Raw genomic sequence first — 23,620 nt, forward strand, 5'->3', positions numbered from 1 at the left:
CATTAAGTCTACTTGATTTAACTCTAAGTTCCATGTAACTTGGGAGATAAAAGTAACATTTTAAGTTGTTCTATAGTGTGTTAATTATATTGTATGGTGTTGGTATTTAACTAAGTGACTTCGGCAGCCTGGAACTAGAGACAAGAAAAGTAGGCCATGTTTGAGTGGAATCATTATGTTGACAAATATGATCACCCAGTAGCTGCACATATTTTGCAAAATATAAACTTTAAAGATTTATTTATTTGACAGAAAGAGACACAGCGAGAGAGGGAACACAAGCAGGGGGAGTGGGAGAGGGAGAAGCAGACTCCCCGCTGAGCAGGGAGCCCGATGCGGAGCTCGATCCCAGGACCGTGGGATCATGACCTGAGCCAAAGGCAGACGCTTAATGACTGAGCCACCCAGGTGCCCCGCAAAATATAAACTTTAATCCTAACACTAATTTTACCTTAATCTACGCCTCAACATGTGCTTGCACGCTCCTCCCCCCACCTGACATGTAGTTTCTACACTAGCCATTCATTTCCAGTTGAAGAAACACAATAGTCACCTTCCACACTTCCTGGATCCTCCTCTATCTGGAGTATCATTTCCCTTCCTCTTACGTAAATACTGTTTTCTTTGGAAACACATCCTAGTCTTCACTACGTTTTCCTGATCAGTGTTCCCCTAGCATCTTACTTCTAGTACAGGCTTTACTCTACTGTGTAATGGTAGTCATTTGTCTGTCATTTCCTTCTGGTACATAAACCAACTGAGGGCAGAGACCGTAGCTGGTTGATTATTCTATACCCAGTCATTGAAAATATTAAGAGCTTATTAAATTACATTGATGGTGTTATTATAGTCTATAAAATAGTGCCAGCTTTATTAAAGTCCCATACACATTTGTTGCCAATATCCCTGGAGTTTTTTTCTGTGGAGTAATGAGCATATTTTCACTATGTCTTTATTATCACATTCTCCCCTAGAGCCTCCAGAAAGAAGTCATTACCTGTCATTACCTTGATTTTAACCAAGTGAGATCTTTGTCAGACTTCTGACCTACAGAGCTGTAAGATAATAAATTTGTTTGGCTTATGCTCTTAAGTATGTTGTAATTTGTATGGCAGCAATAGAAAACTGATACATGATCATAATTTTTATTATATTTCGATGTCTTTTTTTTAACGATTTAACATATTTATTTGAGAGAGAGAGAGAAAGAGCATCTGCAAGAGAGAAAATAAGTGGCGGTGGAGGAGAAGAGGGAAAGGGAGAAGCAGAATCCCCACTGATGAGGGAGCCTGACATGGCGATCCATCCAGGACCCAGGGATCATGACCTTAGCTGAAGGCAGATGGTTAACTGACTGAGGACCCAGGCACCCCTCGATGTCTTTTCTGATCTAACTACCACATTATTAGATTCTTGAAGGCAAGTATGAGACATATGACTTACTTCTATAGTAACCATATATAAGTATTAATGTTTGATTGTAAGGTGGAAGGAAATATGTATGATGCCTGATTCAATATTAATACTTAAATCTCAAGTGAAAAATCCTTCAATTACAATGTTTGAAAATATCTCTGGGGGTTTCTGGGTGGCTTAGTCGGTTAAGCCTCTGATTCTTGATTTTGGCTCAGTTCGCATCTCAGGGTTGTGAGACGCAGCCCCACATCAGCCTCCACGCTGAGCATGGAACCTGCTTAAGATTCTCCCTCTCCCTGGGTGCCTGGGTGGCTCCATCATTAAGCGTCTGCCTTCGGCTAAGGTCATGATCCCAGGATCCTGGGATCGAGTCCCACATCGGGCTCCCTGCTCTGCGGGAAGCCTGCTTCTCCCTCTCCCACTCCCCCTGCTTGTGTTCCTGCTCTCGCTATGTCACTCTCTGTCAAAAAATAAATAAAATCTTAAAAAAAAAAAAAAAAGATTCTCCCTCTCCCTCTGCCCCTCCCCCCAGTTCATATGCACTCTAAGAGAGAGAGAAAGAGAGAGAAAATCTCCAGTGGCTGGGAATCCATTACCTACTAAATATCTTCAGTATTGGGTATCCACTATCTACTGAGGCAATAACCATTCAAGTTTTTGGCACCTATCAGGAAGGAACCATAGATCAATATAAAGAAAAATTTCTCATTCATCTCACTGGTAAATGTTTTTACTATTAAATAAATATCCTATAGTTTTGCTTTATAAGATAAAATAAACTATTTTTCATGACTTTGCTCTGGGAACTGCTTCCTCCATGAGTCCTGTCTCCAGCTGAACCATAACCTGTTGGTTAGTGGCTTCCTATGTGTCACAGGTTCAAAGCCTTCCCCATCCCACTAAAGCACCTCCAGGTATTTTCCATTTTGGTACTCCTACAAGTTTCATAGTTTTAGGACAGTCCTGCTGAATAAAGACTTTTTGTGAAAACAAATTATCAAAAACTGATTTTGTCTTATTTGATTATAGGCAGTACATACCATGAATTTCGAGAATATGGAGGGAAGCTTTTTTTAGCAGGGTCATAATGATCTTTTTTTTTTTTTTTTTAAGATTTTATTTATTTGACAGAGACACAGTGAAGGAGGGAACACAAGCAGGGGGAGTGGGAAAGGGAGAAGCAGACTCCCCGCTGAGCAGACATCCCAATATGGGGCTCGATCCCAGGACCCCGTGATCATGATCCGAGCCAAAGACAGACGCTTAACAACTGAGCCACCCAGGCACCCCACTGATCTTAGAGTGAAAATGAAACCTATGCTGGGGGTGTGTGGGTGGCTCAGTTGGTTAAGCAATCTGACTCTTGGTTTTGGCTCAGGTCATGATCTCAGGGTCATGAAATTGAGCCATGGGGCTCCATGCTTGGTGAGGAGTCTGCTTGATATTCTCTCCCTCTCCCTCTGCCCCTTCTGCCGCTTGCTCGCTCTTTCTCTAAAATAAATAAATCTTTAAAAAAAAAAAAAAAATGAAACCACGCCATGGGGCAGAGGCAGCAAAACCAGCTAGATGATGACTTCAGTGAGCCGGATACCACCGCGGGTGGCTTGAAGAAGGAAGACAGCAATAAAGGAAAAGATAAGAGGTAAAACTTTGGATATATTTTGATAGTATAGCACACAAAAGTTACTGATGGAATCAATGTACTGTGTGAAGGATAAAAAGATATCAGCAATGTTTTCAAGTTCTCAGAGTTCAATTACCTTAAAACAAAAATTGCCATTTACAGATGCAGAATGGCATGCGGCAGGATTATGTTTAGGGGAAAAAATCTAAACATGGGTTTTGAGTATGTTGTGTTTGAAATACCTATTAGCAGTCCAAGTGGTGATGTAAAAGCTGGACATATAGCTCAGCAAAGTGGCCAGACTGGAGGTATAGAATTGTAAGCTGCCAGTAGATGTAAGGTCTTTTAGCCTTGAGAGTAGATGTGGAACTTGGAGAATCATTGTAAATGGAAATAAGACCCAATGTCTCAATCCTTGACACCACAATATTTAGGTATTTGGAAGATGAGGAGAAACCACAAAGGATACAGAGAAGTAACAGCTGAAGAGAAGGACAGCCAAGAGAGAGATCTGTATTAGTAATCAAAGGAAAAACATATTTAGAAAAAATAAGTGATTGCTGATGATACATGAAATAAAATAAAAGTAAAACTGATCGTTAAATTTGACATTATGAGGTTTATTATAAGAGTTTTCTCAATTAACTTGTGGAGGTGAATAGCTAATTGAGGTGGGTTTGAGAGATGCCTGGAAGGAGAGGAAGTATAGAGGAGCAGGAGTTGAAAACATTTAATGGTTTTAAATTTAATGAAAGAAGATAAATAGTGTGATAGCTGGAGGGAGATAAATAATAGAGATATTATTTTTCATTTTAGGTTGAAGAAATTATAGCTCCTTTGTACACCATTGAGAATTACCTAATCAGGGGGGTGGGGGTGAGATTGATGATGGAAAGAATGGCAGGTCAATCGCTGGAGTGAAGTATTTATGTACTTAATAAAAGGAGATGGGAATTTGTATTGAAGTGATGGGGTTGGCTTCAGGACCATGAGGATCTTATTCACTATAGTGGGAAGAAAAAAGAAAGACAAACAGGGTTTACTGATACAGATGCACAGGATTAGCAGGTGTGGTTGCCCATTTGTGGAAGTTATCTTCAAATTACTTGAATTTTCTCAGGGAAATAGGAACCCAGGTCATAAATTGAAAGTGAAGACTGAAGGTTGAGCAAAGAAGAGAGAAGGTGAAATAATTATTTTGGATGATGGAATAATGAATGGATTAGAGAAAGGGCTCAAAGGAGCCTACTTGAGGCTGAGATCAGAAATTTTTTAAAGAGTAAACAGCACTGTTTGTTGCTTGAGCCATCTTCATCTGTAAAGTTGCAGGTGTGCAGTTGAGGTTTTGGAGTAACCAGGGTGGTAATTATGTCAAGAGAGGATGAAGGAGGGAAGTGCAATAGCCATTTTAGGGGTTTTGACTCAGATGCATCAAAACTGGTGCCCAATGGCCTCCATCAATATTTGCATGAACTTACCCCCTTTTCTACTTCCACTGCTGTTGGCTTTCTCAGGTCCCTAATCTGTTGGAACCTTGTTCACAGGGACTGGTGGTTATAGATGCAAAAGTAGACTAGGGAATCATCCTCAGAATTACTGACCCCTACACCCCATTTACTTTCTTCTCCTTTAACATATTTACTTTTATGTTTTTTTAAGATTTTATTTCTTTATTTGACAGAGAGGGAGAGAGCACAAGCAGGGGGACAAGCATAGGAAGACGGAGAAGCAGGCTCCCTGCTCAGCAGGGAGCCCAACACAGGGCTTGATCCCAGGACCCTGAGATCATGACCTGAGCCGAAGGCAGACGCTTAACCAACTGAGCCACCCAGGCGCCCCAACGTATTTACTTTTAAAATACTTTTTCATGTATCTGATGCAAAAATCAAAATTATAACAATGGTAGAGTGAAAACAAACTCATCCCCTTGTCTTATCTCCCATCCAATCTAGAAATATTCAAACTTATCATGTAATAATCCACATATATATAACTCATTACGAATTGATTGCTGTTTTTGGTTTCATGTTATATAAATGCCAATATATCTGTGCAGATTCTGATCTTATAATTGAATGAAAATCACAGTCTGAAAGCATTTAATATTCATTCCAGTTTAGTCAAAGATCATCTTTTCTGACTACCATCAGAAAGTCTCCTCCTTTTTGTTCAGTTTTCTCATAAATATATGTATACATACAAATACACAAAATACATATTAATTAAAATTTTATATATTTAAAAATAAAAAATAAAAATGTATGTATATATTTATACATTTATTTATTAGTATTTACTTGAAGGAAGGTAAGGGAGGAAAATATTTTAGTTCTTATTCTTTTCTTGATTCGCTTCATTTTACACAAAATATTCCATACGCTATTTCATACTTTAGGGAAGACTGGTGCTCCATTACTCATATTCCGTCACACTGGTATATATAACCAAAACTGAGTTTGGTCTTATTGTTCTAAGAAGTCCTTATAGAAAGTGTTCACATCTCCAGAGGCAAAGAAAAGTTAACTCTGAAAAAGGATTCTGTGAATCTTAACAGAAAATGTTGATCTGGATTTTTATGCATCTTTTCTACTTTAACTCTATTTTTATCTAAGTCACTTATTTAGAAAAATTGCTTGCCACCATTTGACTTTCACTCTTCAGGTAAAGCATGTATGAAAATTTTTTTAAAAATCTATATTCCTCTGTTGTTGCTGTTGAGACGAAATTCACATAACATAAAATTAACCATTTTTAAATGAGCAATTCAGTGCAATCATTTATTCTTATTGAGCACTTATGTTAAGCTAGGTTGTGTGCTATGTAAGGAGCATTAAGTGGGGCTAGCATTGATATTCAAAACATTGGGTCCATTTATTGTCAAAAAAACATTTTATCTGGAAGCATTTTCTGATCAATTTGTTCCTCCATGCAATCCATCATCTTCTATATTCCAAAAGAATTTTATTCATCCTTCTTAAAATACTGTATTATTAGGAATGTGTAAACCTTATATATTTTCTGCCCTTAAATGGACCTGAAATAAGAAAGACTGTCATTTGTTTTTCTCCCTGGATATGAAGAGAGTTTGTGTTCAATAAATGTGTTTTAAATTTAAATAGTGAGTTCCATACAGAGGGGCTAGCAAAATAAAAGACAGAACTACAATAAAATCCCAAAGTGCCTGAGCTTGTAACTCCAGGGGGTGCTATTCAGGTGGTACAGATTATGGATAATTTAATGCCATGCTAATCAAGTCTGGAGAAGAAATTCATAGTTCTCTATTACCAATTCATGATATGATAAGTACAAAAATTAAGCATCTAGAAACATTTATAGAAGCCTTGGCAGAGTAATATATCAATTAAATCTCATGATGAAAAAAGATGGCTTGTATCTTGCATCTTTTTAATTCCTTTTTCTAATAATTTATTTCATTTCACTTCACTATATTTTGATCCACAAAAATAAATGGGAAGCAAAAAAAAAAAAAATCTAGTAGTCCCTCAGAGTTTTAGAATCACTATATTACGGGCACCTGGGTGGCTCCGTCAGTTAAGTGTATGCCTTCAGTTCGGGTCATGATCCCAGGGTCCTGGAATGGAGCCCCACGTTGGGCTCCCTACTCAGCGGCAGTTTGCGTTTCTCTCTCCCCCTGCCCCTCCACCCCACTCGTGCTCTCTATATCGCTTACTCTCTCTCTCAAATAAATATAATCTTTAAAAAAAAAAATAGAATCACTGTAATGGAGGGAATGCAGTGGTTAAAGGGATGATTAGTGTCAGGCGGTCTTTAGAGGAGTACTCTTCATGGCACAGGAGCAACAGATAAAGTCTTAGGTTAAGTCCTTATGTTTAAAAGGTCTTCAATGTCAAATAGGTTTATGCTGCACTCCATTAATTAGGAGAATTCACAGAAAATGTTTAACTAGGGGTAAAATGAGAAACCCTGTAATTAAAAGGACTCCCCTGTTGGTTGTAGAGAGAGGAATCACTGGAGGCAAGAGAGCTTTATAGGAAGCCAAACATGGTATTAATAGACTAATATTCTAGTATTTGTATCCGGACCCAGACATTCTTTTCAACCCCATTTCTTCCCACCTCCTTCCTTCCCATTCCAGCTCTACCATCTCTTCCCATGGCACAGTTCCTCAAGCTTCACCTATGAAAGAGCATTCTAAGCCATCAGTCATGAGAAATTTTGTTGCCTGTTTGAAAGACCACTGAGTTAGATGCCTGTGAAACCCGATCCCAACTCTACCATTCACTGGATGTGAACCCTGGATACTTCATTTCACTGAGTTTTTGCTTCTTCACTTGTAAACTTTTTAAATCCATCTTGATGGGTTTTGGGAGGATTTTAAAGATTTAAGATTAAGATAATGAAAACACTCAAGTGGTGTGATTATTTCTACTGTTAATTCTTGTTTCCCATCTGCTTTTCTTGGCACTTTGAGATGCATCACTGTTTGGGAAGACTTCTGGAGTTCCCCCATTTCTTCCTCATCCAAAAACCTAAGTCATTTTAGATAACATTTACTGTAGCAGTTATATGCACAAAAGCACCAAATGTTTATCCCAAAAGCACAATGAAGTCCTTGCAGACAAGAATTTTGTATCATTCATCTTTGTGTCATAAAACCTAACCAAACCACACACACACACTACAATTAACATTACAATTTTGAGAGGGAGAGAAGGATGAAAAAAGAGAAGGAGGGAGATCATCAAATCCAGGAACTTAAAAATCAGTTGTCAAACCTAGGTTCAAATAAGCACTTTGGAAAGATAATTAACATTATTGTGCTTTGATACTCTCCTTGGTAAAAGCAGAATGATAAATGATAAAATGATATGTACACATACAGGTGTATGTATGTGTGAGTAAGAAAGAGAGAGGAATGTAAATAAAGAACCATTTCCAGACATTGTCAAATGTCCCCAGAAGAACAGAATTACCCCAACTGAGGGCCACTGTCCTAGTTCTAGTATTTCTCAATCTTCAAAATCACCTGAAGAGCTTATTAAAACACAAGTTTGAAGGACCAGGTTTTCTGATTCAGAAGTCCTGGGGTAAGTTCGAAGAATCCGCATTTTTAACAATTTCCCAGTTGATATTAAACTGTTGGTCCAGGGCCACACTTTGAGAAAACCTGCTTTAGGTAGTCACCTCAAAGCCCATCTCCAGGTTTAGCTCTGAACATATCACACATTCACCCCTCTGTCCTTAGAGGTACAATGCTGAGGTTCTTTTTTTTCCTGGTTACTGCCTTCAGAGGGCAATGAGAACTCAGAAGTGAAGGAAAGACCTTTACTTCCATCTCCATCCTTCTTCCTCCAGATAATTTTTTTCTGTCTTGTGCCACCACTTCCATACAAGTGGTCCTCTAGTGTATGATGCAAGCTATAGAGTTTCTCCCCACGGACACCTGAGATAAGTTACCCTCTCCTTTTTCAGGGAGTTTTTATAAAAAGCAAACCTATTATGCCAGATCCTTGCTGTAAGTTTATCATTGATGGACACTTACTGGACAGAGTCTAGATTCCTCACCTTGATATATTAGTCCTGACTTCACTTTCCTTAGGTCCTACCACTCTCTCTGTTGCAAGTCTGCTCTATTCCATGGCCTGGCTACTCTGCGCTATTCACACTCAAGAAAGCATGTCCCAATTTATGCATGTCCCCCTTCTCCTGAAATGTCTTCCCCGAGACTGCCTCAATCTATGCAAATCCTACCCACCCTTCAAAACACATTTCTTTTTGAAAAAAAAAAAATAATGTTTCATGGTACAAAAAACTAATACCTGTCTTAAAAAAAAAAAAAGAGGGGAAGATACAGTTAAGTAGAATCTTTGTACTCCCTTTGAGAGATACAGGTAAATAGAAGTCATGAGAATCAAAGTAGAAATCCCTAAATTCTAATCCAATGTTCTGAAGAAGAGCAGAATTTGCCACCCCAAAATATGTCATTTTGGTGTAAGGAGTATCTTGAAATGATTATTTTTAAAAAACTGCAGAGAGAAGAGAAGTTCTAAAAACCAAGTAAAAGTTAACTAAGAGACATTTATATTTATAAGGGAAATATCCGTGTGTAAGTGTGTCCTCTTCTCTGTACCAGGAAGAGAAGGATGACTCTACATCACAAGAAACTTTTTTTTTTTTAAAGAAACTCTTATCAATGGAGAATGCAGCAACTTAAACCTGCTTAAACCTTGCATAACCTCCCCTACTCCCAACATTATTTTTTGTCTTTTGCTGGACATGGTATTTAAGGTGGTAGCTTAGACCATTCGGGTAGTTAGTGTTTTCCTGGGTACTTTTCATGAATACAGGAAGTGGACACATTATTAAACTTCTCTTTGTTTTTCTCCTGTTAATCTGTCTTTATTACAAGAGGGCCTCAACCAAGAACCTGGAAGAATAAGGGAAAAATCATCCCCTACATTGACAATATATTTGAGGTAAGACTCTGCAAAAGCCTTTATCCCCATTTGACTGAATAAGAAACTGAATCATCTGAAGGTTAATGACACCAATGTCATTAGACAAGAGATGGTAAATGAGCCTTCATACTCATTATTTCATTTGATCCACATAAACCAGATAAACAGATAAGGTAGTTACCTACTGCATTCCATTTCCCTTTTAATTGTCTTCTGTCACTGGGGTGCACATGAGTATTAAGTGATATACTCTTTAAAATTTAGCTGGGGGAAAAAAGTGTTGCTCTCTCCATCAAACCTTTCAGCAAAACCTGTTTTCAAGATTGAATAAAAATGAATTGTTTTTTATTTGAACTTCTTTTTTCATGGTTTTCCTATCATCTACACATTCTCTGACACCTCATGGTTGAAGAAAGGGAAAAAGACTTTTTTCACCTGATCTTATCAAGGGGCCCAAAATCAGCTCTGTCTCTCCTAAAGACACAGTAACCCAGAGTTCTACCTGCTTGATGCTCAGTGCCTATTCTGTAACTTTCGTTCCTTCCTTCAAAGACTCAAGTGCTGAAAGAGTGCTGAGAAGCAATAATTTCCAGACTTTGAAAAAACACTGCAGAAATTTCATGCATGAAGACATTCTCTCCCTAGTCTATGGGAAGGCACAATAAAAATTAATTCTCATTTGAGACAGCTCAGAAATGGAATAGTTAGAAATCAAGAGATAGATGAGAAAAACAAATGGATTGGACTTAATTTATTTTCAACATCAAAGTATGATCAAAACTGATGGAATGTGTGGGCAGGGAAACAATTGTGCACTCCATGGTCTTCCTTTTCTTTCCTGAGGCAGTGTTCAGAATAGAGTAAAATGTAAAGAACAAAAAGTCATGTTGATGAAACTGACTAGCTCATTTTCTTTTCCTATTGCCATACTTAATTATCAGGCACGTGGTCTATTTAGAGAGTCCACTGTAGACAGATGTCATTCACCACACATTCCTTTCCCCATCACACCTAATCATAAAACTTTAACATACTCCCCATTTCCTGAATGTGATGTATATATCCAGGCTTTTAATTCTGCTATGACCCAAATAAATTGTGCCTGTCTGAATTCTGACCCACAATCGGCTGACGTTCCTTATTTATATACTCCCTGATTCTAGAACACTTGGAACCCTGTTTTATTTTACCTGCCAGATCTCAGTATCTCTTTGCTTTGAATCCAGCTTTTGACCCTTACATTTTCATTTTACCCACAGTATCAGGACCTGATACTCAGAGTTCTACCAACTACCTTGTGTTCTTTCCTCGCTACCAACAAGCTGTCTCTTGGGGTAGATTCCTAACTCACATTTGATCTTCCTGAATTGCCTCAAATACCATTCACAGATATTAATACCTTAGACTTAGTATTTTCAAAACAAGAAAGAACCCTGTAGATTATACACGTCACACATACCTGTAGGCATGCACACACGCACAGAAACACTACACGTCCCCCACAGGTTTTCCACGCATGCTAACCCTATCCCAACATCACAGTAGCATCGACATTTGGGTTTGCTCAAATGAAAACTCAACACTCGTTTTGTTGACTCATTTGTTGGAGGAGGCAGGGATGGGGAAAGCTCTAATGTCAGTGTCTGATCTAACCCACCTCAACACTCCATCAGATATAGAGACTAGTACCCGGCTTTGTTTAAATTAACAAACGCTGAAGAGCTACACATTTTCATTTTACTTGTTTTCACTAGGACTTTTTCACGGACATTTTCTGTAATATCAGGAGGTTATAAATGTAGTGGGGAGAAAAGTACCCAGAAATATAGGATAGGAAAGACATTTTATAATTAATGAAACTAATGAACCAGTAACTTTTTTAAAAAATATATCTACTTTTATGTCTATGCACTTACATACAGTTGGAAAACATGCTATAAACTTGGATGTTTTGAAGTGGTGTTACCACAAAGACGTGTTGCCATCAAGACACCTTGTGGTAATATAAAAAGTGCCTGCTCTTCTGATCTGATCAAAATAAGTAATTCCACATCAGATCACAGCTAGCTTGATCATTTATACTTCCATTAATTTTTCAAGCTTTTCTTTTACATCTCCTTTATAATTTATTCATCCATTCCTTGGCTACAAAGGAATCTGAAGAATGTCTTCAGCTTTGTGCTTCTTATTTTTCAGTATCAGACTATTTACCCTGCTCAGATAGCCATGGAAAGCTTTAAAGAAATAGATGATGAATCCAAATTTCTCTCTGTTTTCCAGAGGTGAGACACAAATAGCACATGGAGGGCAATATCTGAAAAGGAACAAGGCCAATCTGAAATAAATTGGCTTATGCTTATGGTTGAAAAAACCAACTATTTTTTAAATAAAAAACAGCAACACTCTGATGTATAAAAAGATCATAGATGCTGATAACGGGAGAGACTTTGTGTATGTGGGGGCAGGATATGGGTGAGAAATCTCTGTACTTTCTATTCAATTTTGCTGTCAATCTAAAACTGCTCTAAAATAATAAGAAATAATAAAAAATTAAGAATTAGGACAATGAGCATTTCAAACCTCATTTGAATCTTAAGGAATTCTCTGGCTCAATTAACCAGTAATACCATAGTGAGAGCTTACACAAATCAAAGGAAAACAGAAAGAAATCCATCTCAGAGACAGTAATCAGAGGACTCAAAACATCTAGGGAGAATGTATCTCTTTCATTTCACATTTCTTCTCTATAATTCTTTGTTTCTCTCTGAGTGTTGGTCTAATTCTCTTCTCTTCCATGAAGCGTCTCCAGGTGGTCAAGCACTGGACATGGGAACTGCTTTTTCAGAATCCCAGCAATATGGAAAACCCTCTCCTAGTCCATACATCGACCCTAAGGATGGACACTCATCCTTCATGCTTAGGTAATATGTTCACCTCTTGAACCAATCATTGCTGCCAGGAGTATAGCATATTATGATTACACAACACTCTGCACATGTCCAGACTTGTGGCCATAGATCAGGATCTGGTACGAGGAAGAGGATATGAAGCCTTAGAAGAAAGCCAGAATAGCTTAGCTACCAAAGATCACTACATCCACTTGCTATGCCTGGGAAAATTACTGAAGCATGGTGTTACAGTATTCTCATCAGGGAAATGGTTAAAATAATTTTTTTAAATGAATACTAGAAGTCTATTATATCCAGTGATATTTGGGGCTCATCAAATTCTGAAATATCAGCATAATATAGGTTTCCTTCATGTAATGTGTTTACAACCATAAACAGAAAACAAATAAAGCATACTGAAATGTGAAGTCTGGACATTTAAGGAGAATTGCTCCTTAACTAAGTGCCTCCCTCTGGAATACTTACATTCCACTTCATTGCTATTTATATGCATATGTTAGTAAACTTGTTACTATTGTATTTTTAAAAATCATCCAATCTATAAATGTTAGTTTTGCAAATTATAAGAGTTTAATAGACTACTGTTAAAGAACATTAATAAGAACTATGAAATTAAAATATTCTTAAATAAATGGGTAAAAAATGGACATCTATTTAATTATTTATCAGAGAAAACAAATAGAATCCTATTTATTATTTTAAGTTACCAGGAATGTTGTCTTGAGGGGAATTCTGAGATTGCATTTTATTAGCCTTTCTACTTTAGAGGTTTTATGAGTAAATAAAATGGCTTCAATTTCCTCACTTTCTTTATAACTACTGAATACTTTTATTTTTTTTTTTTTAAAGATTTTATTCATTTATTTGAGAGAGAATGAGCTAGAGAGAGCATGAGAGTGGGGAGGGTCAGAGGGAGAAGCAGACGCCCCGCTGAGCAGGGAGCCCGATGCGGGACTCGATCCCGGGACTCCAGGATCATGACCTGAGCCGAAGGCAGTCGCTTAACCAACTGAGCCACCCAGGCGCCCTACTGAATACTTTTAATGAAAGCATGCAGATATAAGTTTCTTCAATTCAAAATGACCCTATGTTAAATGACAGTGATTTCATTGGTATAATTTAAAATATATATATTTTAAGAGTGCCTGGGTGGCTCAGTTGGTTAAGCGTCTGACTCTTGATCTCAGCTCGGGTCTTGATCACGGGGTCATTGAGCTCAAGCCCCGTGTTGGGCTCCACACTGGGCATGGAGCCTACTTGAAAAAAAAAAAAAAATACACACACACACATTTTAATTGCCCAAACTACACTTGTATATAGATGACCTGTCTATGTAGATTTATAAGCACTCACATTTAAAGAGTAAATAATAAAACCAAAGAAGAAAAAAAAAAAAAAAAAAACACCCAAGTTGTGTCAAATAATTGGCTTAAAATGAAAAAAATCCACATAATATCAACATTAGTTTTTTTTAATATTATTGAATTGTAACAAGGCATGGCAACTATACTAATTATTTTCCTAACCTATAGATATGTAGAAAACAAAATGAATTCTATAGGACACTATTGAGAGGCACTATAAATGTATTCAAACTGCTACTCTCTCTAAAGAAGTTTCAAAAAGAGTGCTTTTAGATTTTTAAAGACTGGCCATATCTGAAACAAAACAAGTGTGTCATTTCAGTCCTTTTCTCCCAATTTTGCAATGCATATAAAGGTAATTCTTCTGCACATTGAGTGTCTTCAAACTAGTGGATCCTCAGGCTTCTGGATGAGGGTCCAACTTTTCCCCAGGTTACTGGCCTACTGAATAAAGCTCAAATTCCTTCCCAGTCAAAACCCATCTCTTGAGTAATGATCTTTCAGGCAATAGGCAACCCAATTTGGGTTCCATACAAAGAGCAGGGCAGACGCCAGGTCATAGGCCGGAATAAGTCATATCAAGGACTTTAGATCTGAGACTGTTGGAACCACTGAATAATTTTAATAGGGCTACAATGTACCAAATTGCACTTTGTCAAAGCTCTTTTGAGACAAGAAGCATGTCCTTACTTCTCTATGTCCATGCCCAGCATAATGCCAGAAATATATTAAGTATTCAATTCATTGTAACATAAAGATACTGGCTTTAATGCAGAAAAGTATAAACAGTGAAAACACCTCAAGTCTTTGTCAAACCTAGAAAAGTTACGACTCTGATAGTACCAAGTATTACTTCAAAGAACATCTCTGAAATTCTCAAGACTATACCATCTAATTAAGGATAGTTTAAACTTAGTTTCAAAATTACTGCTTATTTTCAATTTTATTATATATCTTTTCCTCCTGATATTCTTTTTGAATTATTTTTGTAGACCAGGAATGAGCAAACTCTGGCCTGTAGGACAAAACTGGCCAATCGCTTCTCTTAACCCATGAGCCAAGAATGTTTCTTAACATTTTTAGTCAAAAAAATAAAAAGTTATTTTCCTATGTGAAAACTGCATGAAATTTAAATTTTGTTTTCACATGTGAGGTTTCACTAGAACACAACCACACCCATTCCTTTGCATACTCTCTCTGGCTGCTTTCATGCCAAAACGCCAGGGCTAAGGAGCTCCAACAGTCTGGACAACAAGGCTACAGTATATACTAACCGGCTTGATACAGAGAAGCACACTGGCCTCTGTTGTAGATACTATTACAATTAAGTCATTGATGGAGTCCAGCTTTATTCTCTTAGATATATGTTCCTGGAAACATTTTTAATTTTGCTTTTAAAAAATTCATTGCCTTTTAATGAGAAGACATCTTCCCCAAGACCTGTTTCTTCTTTTCAGTGACCTTCAGTGTAGGGTTTTCACATTCAACAAAAGCAGCACTCATAATTCTCAGTGTCCTGTTTTCCTTCAATTTATTCTTTAAAGCCTCCTTCAGGATCAGGCGGAGAACAAAACTGTCAGTCCTGAACGCCACCAGGCTGTGAAAAGTGTTACTTTCTCTGAAGGATCCTGAACTATTCAAGGATCTGTTTTCTCCTCTGTTTCTTGTGTCAAGACTTTGAAATCCATAAACCAGATATCAGTCCAGGAAAGTATGAATAAAATAGCACAGATCCAAAAGCATCCTGAGACCAAAGCTCTGAGAGGACTGTCCGTGCTAATAAGAAGACCATGGTCACTGCTGTCACCAATGCCGTGACCTGCTTCCGGAGCTCCATAAAGCACATGCAAGCATTCATGCTTCAAATCAAGGACTTTCAAAAGACTTCTATTAGGATAAAAGAAAGAGGAGACATACCCCTCTCCTTCGCTAAAAGGCTTCCATTCATTTTCAACTGTGTTTTCCATGGTGAGTTCACGGTTAAGAAGGCAAAGGGGATAAACAAATAGAAAGTCCTCCAGACACTGGGTATGTCATTCTTTTCTCTTCCTTACTAAAACCCAATCCTGGACATGGGTTGTGTGCAGCAAGGGAGTAAATATTAAGCAATGGCTCTGAGTCTCGCTGGAAGCATCCTGAAGGTGGGTCAAAGGAGACTTTCCCCCAAATTCTCTACCCCTAGAGAACAGAAACCTCTTGAAAGCGGCTGCAGGCCAACCTCTCCTGCAAGCTGGTTTGCTGTCTGGTTGGAGAGCGGGCTCCCACAAGGCACAGGGGAAAAATGCATCGGGACCAGGGACCAAAAGCAATGCACAGCCCACAGCCCCGCTGCCCAGTACCCCCTTTTTAGATCATTTAGAATAATTTCTAAATGAGGAAGAAGCTTCTTTTATTGTTCTCCCTGAAATATTGTTCCTGTTGGTGTTGTTTGGAATAAGTCTGTTTTAACAATGTTTACACCTCGTGTGACAGAAAACAGATTCTGAATTTTGACAGAAAATAAATAAGGTCAGTGTTTGTTGATACCTTGTGCTAGAGATATGAACACATGCATACAAACTGCGAGAAGATACAGCATAAAATAATTTGTCTTTTCTATGAGCAGCTGTAACTATGTGAGCTCAGTGATGCCATGCAATTTGTTTCCCGATATTTATTTTCTTTGGTAGCATATTGCCTTATTTATAAGAGGGAGGTAGAATGTTTGGAATTAATTGCACGCATATATACTAATGACATTTCATTTCTTTTGCCAAGCAAATATAACTTTCCCAAATACGATGGTAATTATGACAATATCCAGGATCATCTGAAACCCAGTATCAAAAAGCATCATTTTAACAGTATTATTGCTATTATTAGTGCCACGTGCTTTGTTATGCTTTATGCTTATACTTTCCCTATATTGCCTTTAGGTGATGTTCTTATGTCACTGTGTGTTAGAACTCTAAACCAACTTCCAATTTGTTGTGAACATCAGTATCTCCTTTCCCTCTGTGCAAAACCTTGTAAAATCTTGCAATAATGTGACTTGCAAAACTTTAGGAGGTTTTACTGATGCCATACTGTCTGAACCTCATGGAAATTTGAATATGGATAACCCAAACCTAACTACCCCAAACCCAACTAAGAAGTATACATTCTGAATAAGGCTAATATAAAAAAAAGAGAAAACAGCCTTAGGTTTTGCCATATTTTAACAAGGACTTAGACTCTTAGAATCCCCCCTTCCCCCATATCCATACAGCATTATGCGGGGAAAAGTAAGTTTATTAATGTCATCTTCACATTTAACCAATGCATTTATTCTGGGATGTCTCTCATCATCATTTAATGAATCTTTATGCAACATTTATCATGATATATGGACATCAAGTCCATCACATGGCCCGTCCCTCCCATGTATCTACCATGTACAAATAAAATGAACATAATGTTGCATAAATGCTTCATACTAAAGGAAAGGTAGGAAGTACAGATAACGAGTGCTCATTATTGGAAGGATATTCTATGTAACAGAAGACAGCACACATCATGTCCCAGGGTTAATTGTGGTATTGCTGAATCATGGGCAATTGTGGAAGAAAACAGCTAATGAGAGCAAATTTAATTCTGATGTCTTATTGCATCAGTAAGGGATGATGAGAATAGCTCAACCTATTCTTAAGAAATGTATGGCTCTGTATGAGTAAAGCTACAAAATGCATGAATGAATCCCTGTTATGCTATATATTTCTACCCAGGGAGCATCATTTTTACCCAAGAAGCATTCTTGCAGAAAGGATTTGAGTACTAAAATACAAAAATTATCCCTGCTTAATGTATCCATGTAAGGCCTTACAAGTTTGTTTTGTTTTTTACCCAAATCACACAAGTTGCTTTAATCTCTGCTGGGCAATCACTACAGAAGAATCCCCTAGCAACTGCTCTAAAACTACCAGTGAATGAGCACTCAGCATCACTCACCCTGATGGTAGAGGCCACCCTGTTTTTCAATAGCTCTAAGGAAAAATAAAAAGCTCTCTTGAGGAGTATTAATGTGGCTTGTTTTGGGTGACTTCAGAAAGTGGAATGAGGCCCAACAGGCAGAAGTTATAAAGTTAAAATATTTTAGGACCAAAGGGGAGAGGTTTCTGTCCGAGGAACCTTTTTTATTTCATTCTTACTTGCCTAACATCCCCTAGTCCATCTCATACTTTAATCAAGGTTTCTACCAAATATTCAAGTAAACTTCTTTCCCCACCCTTTTTTTTCCTTTGAACTAAAATAAAATAAGTACACACTGAAATTTCATGCCTTAGAGTTTCTATGCCCAGCAGGCTCAAAGATTATTTAATAGTTTTAGCAAAAAGTTAAATGTGTCTAATACGAGACATTAATAATACTGACCTAAGGGGTGCCTGGGTGGCTCAGTCATTAAGCGTCTGCCTTCGGCTCAGGTCATGATCCCAGGGTCCTGGGATCGAGCCCCGCATCGGGCTCCCTGCTCGGCGGGCAGCCTGCTTATCCCTCTCCCGCTACCCCTGCTTATGTTCCCTCTCTCGCTGTGTCTCTCTCTGTCAAATATATAAATAAAATCTTTAAAATAATAATAATAATAATATTGACCTAAATAAATAAATAAATAGACTCTTCTTACCCTCCCCATACTGCCAGAAGGCTAACCATCCCAAACCAACTCTCTTGAAATCCTCCTTTGCCTCAAATCTTTTTCTGAAAATGAAGTAAACAAATAGTAAGTAAATATGTCAACTTCTGAAATCCCATAATATTTCCATCGGTGAAGAAAACAAAATTAAAAGGTCTCTCTATGCACGACTGAGAATATTATTAAACGATTTGACTGATACCATCTATACAGAGAGGCAGCAGTTAGAAGGAACTGTGGATTTGGGGTTTAGATTGGTTTATATTATTTTTCTAGCTTTACTTTTTAATCTCATGGGTTCTGGGTAGCCTACTTAATCTCTCAAAATCTTTACAGGGTAGCTATGCTGATTAAGTGAAATAATAAATACTTGGCAATAAATAATAAATTGCAAATAACTTGGCAAATAATAAATTGCTTGGCAATAAATAGATGCTTACTTGTTTTTCCCTTTTAATATACATACACATATACAATTCTATGTAGTCATAAAACATTCATATAGATTACTGTAAGCACCAAGCTGAAAAACTACATCAGTGCCGAGAATAGTCAAAGCAGAAAATGTACACCAAAATATAGAGGTTGATTTAATCTGCAAATTTATCCCTTAAAAAACTGGAATATAACTTAGATAAAATAAAGTGGACAGATCTATGTACCTCTTAATGGATTTCTACATGTGTCTATAAGCATTTATTTACTAACAGATAAAAATGAAAAAAAATTCCTGGGGCGCCTGGGTGGTGCAGTGGGTTGAGCATCCAGCTTGCTTTCAGCTCAGGTCATGATCTCAGAGTCATGAGATCGAGCCTCACACTGGGCTCCATTCTCAGCATAGAGTCAGCTTGGGTTTCTCTCTCCCTCTCCCTCTGCCCCTCCCTGTACCTCCCCTCTCTCTAAAATAAATAAATAAAATCTAAAAAAAAAAAAAAAAACTCCCACAAGCCCAAGAGGCTCTATTACACACCATTCCACCAGGCACATTGCCCCCCAACCCTCCAGAGGTAACTAATATTCTGACTTGTAGTATCATCAATTTTGTCTATTCTTGAAAAATCCTACAAATGAAATCAAAGGACATGCACTCTTATGGGTACACTTTTGTTGTTGTTGTTAAGCAGAGTGTCTGCGAAATTCATCTGTTATGTATATTAGTATTTTTTCCCTTATTGCTGAACAGTAAAATTACTATTTTGATCTAAATACATACTTGACTGTTTGAGGGGAATAACTGAAAGTGTGGATAGGCTTCCTACAGGCTCCCTTCTATACTTCCCTCTAGCACTCAGAGAAGTCTATTTCTGTTCAATCGTCTCTGCTATTTTATCACAATGAGCATAAGGTTTTACTTTCTATTGCTCCTATTACGAGGAACACCTCTCTCCCTGTATATGTTTTAGCACGTCAAGCTCCATCAATTTCCAAATGAAAACATATTTTTATTCTCTTGATTATCTACCTCAATTCCTCTCCATTCTACTCTTTATTATTTATCACAATGGCTTTATTGCCTGACATCATAAAACAATTCTGAATTAAGTTTGAAGTACAAGCATCATACAAAACAAATCTGTTGTATTATGATCTGTCATAAAATCACACTTATGCCAAGCTCAAGAAGAATATGGCAGTTGGTAAAGGAAATGGGCAAAATCTACAAATTTAACCAAATGGTATGGGAGCACAGCTCACCAGTAATGAGTCCTTTCTTAACAGCCCCCCCTTTTTTTTTCAAATTCAACCTGAGAATCTCAGAAAGGCCTTGCTCCTGGGTATTTTTTTTTTTTTTTAATTTCAGGTGAACTCTCTAAACAAGTTATTTTAATTGGAGGACATCACCCTAAGGAACATTTAAACCACACTGAGGAGATACAGACCCAGAACTTGCCATTCACAGAGGAAGATGCAATTAATTCACTTCCCTCCTGGAGGCCCCTGCTTCAATATCTCCGAGAAGGAGATCTCTTACAGTGAGAGAGTAAACCTGAAGAAACTGACCATCTGAACACTACTGAACTTTCTTCTTAAATATTCTTTACCTTTTATTCTGGACACATCTTTCAGTTTAAAGAGGAATATCAGGTTAATAGATTTTAACAGCTGTCTTACTCTGCTGGTATGTATAATGAGGAGAAAGACAATGTACCACGAACTAACTGATTGATTTTATGTCACTAGGGTGCTTCACAACCCTGAAGTCACAATTTTCTTCTCTGTTCATTGCCATTAAACTACAGAGAGTATAAGAGAGGTAAATTTGGAAAACTTCAAAGATGTTTTCATTTAAAATTATTCCTGGGAAGGGAAACAATTTTCTTAGATTTTCCTGAAATCTTTTCTATAGCCAATAATCATTTCATCAGGTAACACTTCCAGGAAAAAAAAAAAAAAAAACAACAGCCTAGGTAATTTAGTAATAACAGCTACCATTTATTGAACAATTACTATATGTCAGAAACTATGCTCTGCACTCTATAAACATTAATGTATTAAATTTTCATTATAATCTTGTGAGCTGTCAATCTACATCTTCCCCTAGAAGGAAGGGATTCAAAGCTCAAAAATGTTAAGCAAAGTATCCAAGATCACAAGAGTATGTAAATAATGAACGTCAGAGATGGGACTCAAACCTTTGCCTGTTTTTTTCCCCTTGTTTTCAAATGCTCTTTCCAATATCATTCAAGCTGTTACTTTTTTGAGGTAGGTCAGAAAGAACGAACACTATTTTCCTATTACAACATCCATGGGGATTGTTGAAAGATAAACTGAGTTGTATAAAAACTATTAAGAGTTTATTTCAGCAAAAATTAATTGGAATCGGGCAGTATCCAATCTAGATAATAGAAAGGAGCTCCAATGGGCGCCTGGGTGGCTCAGTTGTTAAGCGTCTGCCTTCGGCTCAGGTCATGATCCCAGGGTCCTGGGATGGAGCACCGCATCGGGCTCCCTGCTCCGCAGGAAGCCTGCTTCTCCCTCTCCCACTCCCCCTGCTTGTGTTCCCTCTCTCGCTGTGTCTCTCTCTGTCAAATAAATAAATAAAATCTTTAAAAAAAAAAGAAAAGAAAGGAAGGAGCTCCAAGGAGCTGTATAAGATGAAAGACTTTTATAGACAGAAGGGAGTAGGAACAAGGACATTATACTAGCAAAAAAGTGGGTTGGTTATTGCAAGGTTAATTTCCTTTAGGAGTTGGCAGGGATCTGTCAAGCAGATTACCTAACCAGTGCTGAATAGGTAATTCCTGACTGATCGGTATAAGATTTCATTTCTGGGAAAGCCGACACTGTAATTCAGTTAAGTCTGAGTTTGGGGACATGGGGCGTAGCACAAAAAACTTCACTTGGGGCTTGTTGTTATGTTTTTAGTAGGAATTAGTTATGATTCTAGCCAATAAGAAACTGGAAATTAATCGTCCTCTTTTATATCACTAAAGCACAGAAATTATAATAGCGTTAACATACTAATGAATTTTTTAAAGACTAATTTGTCACTGCTTCCTTAGAGCTAAAGCCTATCTAACTGGACCCATATCTCATGCAAAGTTAACCACAAATTACTGAGGTGATAAGATACGTTTATATATAAGAAACATTTTTCGAAGGATTTGATATAAATGTGTCAGAAAATTCTGACGACCTTTAGAATACACAGAAGACAAAAAGAAAGAAAGAAACATGAATGAAAATTAAAGAGAAAAGAAAAGAAAGGAAGAAAAAAAAGCAAAGGAAAAGAGTGAAGCACTCAGAAGGATAATTTTCCTTTGTTCTCATTGTCACTTAGACTACCCACTTTGTTTTTTCCATGTTTCTTTTTGTTTTTTGGGCTGTGTTTGTTCAAGGACTGGCCACATTTCCTGTGAGTTTTCACATGCGGTTTGTCCAATCTCCAATCTGTTTCATTTCCTTCCTTTAAACTGTAACTTATACAGAGTTTTTTCTAGTTCTTTATTTAGTTCCACCGTTTCTAAACTAGGAATGTATGTCTAATTCCAAAACTAAATACTCCAATACTCAATTATCATCTGAACCCTCATTTCCAGTTCCTAATCTACTTTTCCTCTAAGACTGTTCCTCACCTGTCCTAGAAGTATGAAAATTGTGACACATACATTGTTGGTCTAGTCTAGTTTTAAATTAGAGTGTGTTTCTTCTAAATGTTTAAGAGCATGCAGGTGCAACCTGCAGATAAGAATAGTGAAGTTTTGTAAAGGTTGATAGATTTATTCCAGGTCAGTCAAAATAGCAGGAGGCTTAGCTAGGATTTGAATCCAAGCCTTACTGTCCCAAAACTTGAACAAGAGGGAAGGTTCCAGCCTAGATATTTTGCTTTCAGCACCATCCTCAAAGCTTAGTTTCAAAATTCAGAAATAACATCATCTGTTTATGTTTCCAAGTACATGATTAGGTTATTTTTAGTAATAGAATGGGACCATCCAGTTCCACTGACATTGTTCAAGAGCAAACAGCGGAGCATTAAGGACATCTCCTGAGCACACCTCTACTACAAGCCTGGCTACACCACACTGTAGCACAGTATGTCCGTTTCCACTACGACAACTATAATGAGATGTCTCAAAGCATGGTTTTGGGCACCATCTCCATACCTGTCATCCTTAGCACAGGTCCTAGAACATAGTGTTTATTAAATGTTGGTTCAATGGAGGACTAAGAACAAATAAATGAGTGAAGAGTTGAATTAGATGTTTTTTTTTTTTCCTAAACCCAAGATCTCATGACATAGTCATAAAATAAAAGGATCAAATTTCAGTTATGTATTCATCACTCTCATCTTTCAAGAACCCAAGTATACCTTTCTTTCTTCAGGCTCTGGTCACTGCCTAGCATTTTACCAGTTTTCCAGACCTTCTGGAAATGCTAATATCTTTCTCCTTGTTTAGCCCTTAACTCCTTCCAGGCCACTGTCTTCACCGGATCCAGAATTAATCCTGTAAAGCACACTGAGACTGATTTACTCCTGTCCCTTCCACAGCTCACAATATCAAGATGAATTTAAACTCCTTAACAAAACCTTCAAGACCTCAATAATCTCCATCCTGCTTTCCTCCCCAGTCTTACTTCTTGTAAGTTTTATTACTTACTCTATGCTAATCTAACATGAACTACTGACTCTTCTCTGGACGGTCAGCCTTGCCTTTGTCCTCTGCACACACTGCTCCCCCATTCTGCAATGACCATCATGCCCCATCTTTGCCTGAGTT

This window comes from Leptonychotes weddellii, chromosome 16, assembly GCF_054177405.1.
Source record: "Leptonychotes weddellii isolate Sample4059 chromosome 16, ASM5417740v2, whole genome shotgun sequence".
NCBI classification, from domain to species: domain Eukaryota; kingdom Metazoa; phylum Chordata; class Mammalia; order Carnivora; family Phocidae; genus Leptonychotes; species Leptonychotes weddellii.